Here is a 6,656-nt window from a genome sequence, read left to right as displayed (position 1 = left end):
AAATAATCCCATTAATCGCAATGTATTGGGGCTATCAGTGAAATATCTTGTAACTTTGAGAGAATATTTGGAATGCTATACCCCAGAGAGCCGTGGATGCTCAGTCACTGAATATATTCAAGGCTGATTCAGACATATTCTTAAAAAATAGCAGAGCTGTGGGGAACAGGCAGGAAGAGAAGTCGAGGCCAAGATTAGATCAGCCAAGATCTTACTGAATGTTGGGGCAGACCCAGCATTTTTATATTCTTGTCTTCTGCTTCCATACATTCGTTTTAACATCTGTTGTTTAAAAAAATGTCAAATTCTATTGTAAACCAAATACTGCTATAAACAGGAAACCGACCCATGTAAACCAAATACTGCTATAAACAGGAAACCGACCCAAATCAAATCAGGTGGGGCTGGAAGAACATCTACAACTTTTGATCAAAATTCCAGACAGAAAATAAAAAGGAATAAAGGGGTAATGCTACAGTTAATATTTCTCCCCCCAAATTATGCATTGTCAAACAATACTACAGGATTAATAAACAGTATTGAGCAAACTATTCTTGTCTGAATTTAACACAAGCGATGTACACAACACATTCACCTGTTAGTGAATACCATCCTTCCCATATTCAGGAGAGGTACATGTGTTTCCTATATTTGGAGAAAGAGGGAAAAGTGCAGGTGAATTTATAAGGTTAGTCTAAGAATAAACTCAATTTTTTTTCTCTCTGATTGTGTATAACATACAGAATCATTGTCCTTGTTGGTCAATGCAGGGAACACCTTCTACTTGCTGATGAAGCTACAATGATAACAATAGTTTCCCTTGATGATTCTTTACAGTTGTTTTTACCTTTCCAGCATATGAAGATGGAATCTGACAATAATTAGACCATCTCTTTCAGCATCCTATTAGTGATTTCAATCAATGGCTGAATTTCTTGTTACCAGTAAAAGGCTCTGATATGTGCCCTTAATTACAGGAATATTGGAAGAATGTCATTTCTGTTACAAAGTGCACCTGGCTAATATTTTCAAGGCTATTGGCAACTCACTCAGAGTATAGAAAGGAACTATGGCTTGAATTGTAAACTGACAAATATTAACATGATTCTGAATGGTCTGATTCATTCTAACTTCATTGGCTGTGTTTCAACAATTATCAGAAGTAAGTGAGCAAGTGCATTAATGCCTCCAGTTCGCATTCTTGAGTCATACTTGTACTATTCATTACCAAGTTAAAATCTGCATATAGTTTGAATAAGTGTTTTAAAAGAAGTTTGTACTTACAACCAATTATCCTTTCCTTCAGGGGTCTGTATTGGCATTTGAATGCTGCTCTTCTACTTTGCTGACCTAGACTGTCACTGAGACTGTGGCTAGGATTTTAAGATTCAGAAGCCATCTATAAATGGTGAATATCTGACAACTATAGAAAAACATGCTACAATCAATTTCTCATCCATGTCTGTTCAAAATGTTCAATTACCTTTTGATCACCACTTGCACTTATTGCTTTACGGAGCCGAGTAATTTTGTTTTGTCCCATTCATTCAGAATAAATAAAAACTTGCTCTTTTTTTGTTGGGTGAAGGAATATAGCTTTAGTATATTTGTCAGTTTACAGTTACAGTATTAGCAAACATCAAAAAGGGAAGACAAATTGTTCCTCGCTGTTCATTAAAAGTCAACAAACATTTTTCAATGTAACTAAAATGTGAAACATCTTCACATACGTATTCAAATACATTATGTATAATTATATTTCTGGACCATTTGTGTGCCATTTTAAAGGACTGTGACAATCAAGAACTATGTCAATACATTTCATTGTTTGATTAATAAAATGGGTACTTTGCTTTACTGCAACAACTAAGAAACCATTAAAGTCAACCACTAACTCATTTTCCAACTGAATTCTTTGTTATACACAGATCCTACAGTATTCCTGTTCAGCTAGGCACCCTATTCAGTGATTGGCCTTCACTTTTGTACAGGTTAGTGTTACAGCCCCCCTGACAGCTCCTGAACCACAGTGATTAGAGTTATTTGCACATGGAGCACTAATCTACCAGTGTAAGGAATGTTAAAGACTGCTGTGAGGTTATGAAGGCAAGGCAATTAAACACAATATTGGTGTGCACTGTTTGATTAAGTTAGGTAATACTCACGAAGTTAAGAACAAACTGGTTTAATACTCACCACTCTTTTTGCATCGTAACAGGTGAAACCAACAAGTTTCTGATAGAGGGGGAAACTGCTCAGCTCAGCATTTTTTCTCATTTCTTTGAAATATTGACTCATCCTAGTTTACTGTTTTATGAATGAAAACTGGTATTTCCTAAGTGTTGGTCACCACAATCAACCCAATGTATCTTCATGATGGCCGCACACATGCTCTTATGCAACTGCCTCTTGGTAGAGATCATGAGAAGAAACCTCAGCTGCTTTTATTGCCCGCCCCTCACCAGGGCTGCTGAGGTCACCTGCAGAAACTCACTGCCACTTTTGATGGGAGACATTTACTCAGCACAGAACCTGGCACCCCCATGGTCTAAATAGTCACTTAATAGGTGCTGCTGATACCAATCAGGGAAGGAACTATTGTTTTAGTATCATTTACAATCATTATCTGTCATATGATACTATATAAACTAGGGGGTATGCATGTAAAGGAAGAGCCCAACAAATCCAATCCAAGCTTAGCAGATATTGAAAATGACTAGATAATTGTTGAATTCAACAACTGGATCCAAAATCTCACTGTACATTCCTGTTAGTGAAGTCACAGGCTCCCCTACTGTTTATAATTTGAACACACATATGCAAATAATAATTCAAGACTCTGGTCACATCTAGTTAAACTTAAGTACAAATTGTTTGATATTTCTCAATTAATGAGCAGCACCAACGAACGATCTAGATTGTGAAACCTAACCTCACGCCACTTGATGCTTATTTTTAAATGTTATTATCAGACACAGCAACTTAGTGAACATTTGCAGAATTGGCTATGGACCTTTGATAAATACTCACTGATCTGGCCGTTTAGAAAAAGGGAAGACTTGCATTTACATAGTGCCCTTCGTAACCACCAGACCTCCCAAAATGTGTGACAAACAAAAAATTACTTTTGTAGTTTAATCACCATCTTGTATAAGAACAGTGGCAGCTAACTTGCACACAGCAAGTTCCCTTAAATAGCAGTGTGATGGATCCAGTTTGCAATCGAGGCATAGGCTCTAACGTCTATTTCACAATAATGAGAATAATGTCTTTGAGATGACAATGCATAACTCTAAGGATAGGAAAAATTTCCTGAGTTATAAGCCTGCATTTCTACAATAGAAAGCATCTTTGTAGGGCCTGTGTTGGCTTGTAAAATAAGGAACATTTTAAATATATAATTGATTCAAGTGCAGAGCATTACAATAGAAAATGTTTATGCATATTTACATGGACTTGAAATAAAATCAGTTAATTCAAACTTTAAATTACTTCAGAGTACATGGAAGTGCTGTCTATAGACTACCACTAAAAAGTGTATCTTCCATTTGTATTTGGCGAGCCCATTTTATAACATATCAATTATATTAATTAAATTTTGAACTGGGCCAGCACTGAACTTCCATTGGCTTGATATCACAATGCTGGTGAAAAACATGCCTTGTACAATATATTGATTTACAAGCTAGAAATATGAGTTACATTAGATCTTAACAAACTAAATCAGAACATTCACCAAAGGTAAAACAACAAGACCCTTCATGCCAATCTATATATACTTTCCATGGTTTCAGGAAAACATAAGTTGCAGCAAACAGTAATACGGCAAGTATAGCAAGGCTACAAAAAAGATCTTGTGGTGCAGTGGTAGTGTCCCTAAGATCCATGTTCAAGTCTCCCCTGCCCCAGAGGTGTTTCAAAAACATGTCCAAACAGCTTAATTAAAATAACTACAAATAGAGAGTGGGGGAGAGAACAAAAGTAAAAAGCCTAGAGGACCTTTAGTTTGTGTTGACCAGTCAGGACATAAAACATTAAACAAATTAAGGGATCTTATGGTTCGTTGGGTTGAAGTCCTCACTGTTCCAGAGGTGTGTCATACATAATATGTTTGAAAAGGTTGATTAAAAAGAATCTACAAAAAAACTTTGCTTTTCTTGAAACTATCTGGGTAACCTGCTGGTTCCAGCTTGCGATTCTCCCAACTGTAGCAGTGTAGCTATTCCAAACACTGTCTCTCACAGAGTTTCCTAACTAATTTCTAAATTAGTGATCACAATATTTGAAAAGTGGAATCAGGTTAAAAAGCTTCACTATTCAAGGAAGGCTCTTGAGTCTGTTGGTTAGAGTGACAGGGAGCACTGCAATTTGGTAGCTCAGTCAGGTAATGCAATCACCTGAACACTGCTCTAAGTGTATTTGTTTCTATTTTATCCCACTTCTCAAAAAAAATGGGAAAGTCATAGCAATGTTGAAAATATACAGATACATATATATCAAATTTTTATCCTGTCTCAGTTTTCAAATCAATAAAAGGAAAATCCAAATTTAAATACATTGTCCTCTAAAAGAAAATGCACACATCTCATGCATTACTGCCATTTAAATTCAAATATTAAAAAAAAACTCGGAATGAGACTGATTTATACCATCAACAGAAACCATCTAACAATGAACAGCCAGCTGATTTTTCACCACACGCCCTAATTTTTGAAAATGAGATTTCAAAATGTTCTTGGAGACCTATTTTCCAGTCTCACTGTTACTTAATTTGTAATTCAAAACCTTGTCAATACTTTCCAAATCAACAGAAAAGACAAATTGGCACAGTAAAAAATCTGCTGCCAATTCACTATGAGCTCATTTTGCACGGCTAACATAGACTAATTTCGCACACCACCCTACCCCCACCCCCCACCATAACTCCTAGAATATGAAACTAGTTTCAGTGAAAACTTCATTACCTCCATGCTAACTGTCAGAGAAAGTTTTGGCAAGTCATCATCTGACTGAACTGCTAGTTAATGTTCTCTTTGTTTATTTCGCTTTTCCTTTTTGAAGAAAATATAATTTCTTCTTTTAGATTTTAAAAATGTATTTGTCTTTAGATGCTAGGTGTTGTTGTACCATTTGTGGAAGCAGGGAGTTTGAGGGTCCTGAAAAGATTCTCAACGTTCTCTTTCATTCACCTAGAAAGGGCAGGGGTTTCCCTTTTCACTATTGTGGAGAACAGAGGTTACATTGTAAGATAAATATTTTACATTAACAGAAAGCATTTGAAGCTCATATAGACTAGATATACATTGTTGTTTAAGGTATTTACTCTGTATACATTACAGTAAGTCCGCTTTCCAAATTATACACACTTTACACACCTACATTTCGCCCATTATAAATCCTTACAAGCCTTTCACGGACCAAATACTAAACTATTAATTCATCACGTATGATTAGCTTCAATCGTAAATCTTTCTACCATTCCTGTGCGTGTAAAGGCAGTTTGCATTCTACTCAAAAATGGAGGATCATTCATCTTACTTTTGCTGGCTGATGTCTACGGGGACATATGCTGTCACAGTTGAGACCTCTGCAAGTCACAAATAGATGGCCAACCAATGTTTGTCATGTTTTCACTATATTCAGCTTTTCATAGCTACAAGTTTCAGTGTTGGTTTCCATCTATAACGAAGTTGAGAAGAGCTGCAAGTGCCAGTTAAGAGTCCTGTAAGTACGATGTGTTTAAATTATAGCCTGGAAGCCAAATCAATCAAAACCAGAGGTAGAATAAAATGGCTCAACTCTCAGTTGTCCCTGCTCCATCCAAATTATTCTCCCTTTCCCTCTTGAAGGTAGCCACTCTTGGATACTGTCCCATGGATTTTGGTGCATTGTTCAAGCAATTATTCTTCATTTGTAAGCACTTGGGTAAAGAGAAAAAGCAGCTTAATTGGCCAAAGATTGCATCATAATTGAGTCTGATTCTGTACTCACATAAACTTGGACACCTTTCCACATGAGTCACAAGGCAGCACTGGTAATGGAGAAACTTGTTCATTAATCCTCTCCCCAGCCTCTGAGCACAAAGGACAACTTCCACGTAATATCAGAAAAGTTAAATTGTTCTAGACAGAGAATCCTTCCTGGTACTTGAGACTCAGCGTGCCACTGTTCAACCGTCAGTCAAACTTTAACATGTAAACAAGAAAGCTCTTGACTTGTCATGACTAGTGATCAAAATCACTGAACATTTCAGCATAAGATTTGGATGAAGAAATGCCTAATGCACCCATAAGTTATCACCTTAAGGTGATTTCTGTTTCGTCCATTGGTAGCTGAAAGCACAGCTTGTGTCATAAAATATTTGAACAATTGGCACTTTGACAAGTGTCTTATTGCTACAGTCCTAATGACACACACCTTCCAGAAATAAGACCAATTACAACATCTTGCAAACTCAAAATTAGTTAAGTCAGGCAAGGACCAAAGCTATTTTTCAACTTTCTTCGGGGGACTTTTCAGTCCTCTTTTCTCCTTCCCCCACCTCCCCCATTCTTTTGGATGAAAACAAAACTTGCTAAAGCTGAAAAAGATGCACGCTGAGCCCTGTTTTTTTTTTTAAAAGTCATGTGCTTTGTTATAATTAGAAAGGGGCCAGA

This window comes from Rhincodon typus, chromosome 30 (genome assembly GCF_021869965.1).
Source record: "Rhincodon typus isolate 14 chromosome 30, sRhiTyp1.1, whole genome shotgun sequence".
Classification (NCBI taxonomy): Eukaryota; Metazoa; Chordata; class Chondrichthyes; order Orectolobiformes; family Rhincodontidae; genus Rhincodon; species Rhincodon typus.
This window is presented reverse-complemented; position numbering follows the sequence as displayed.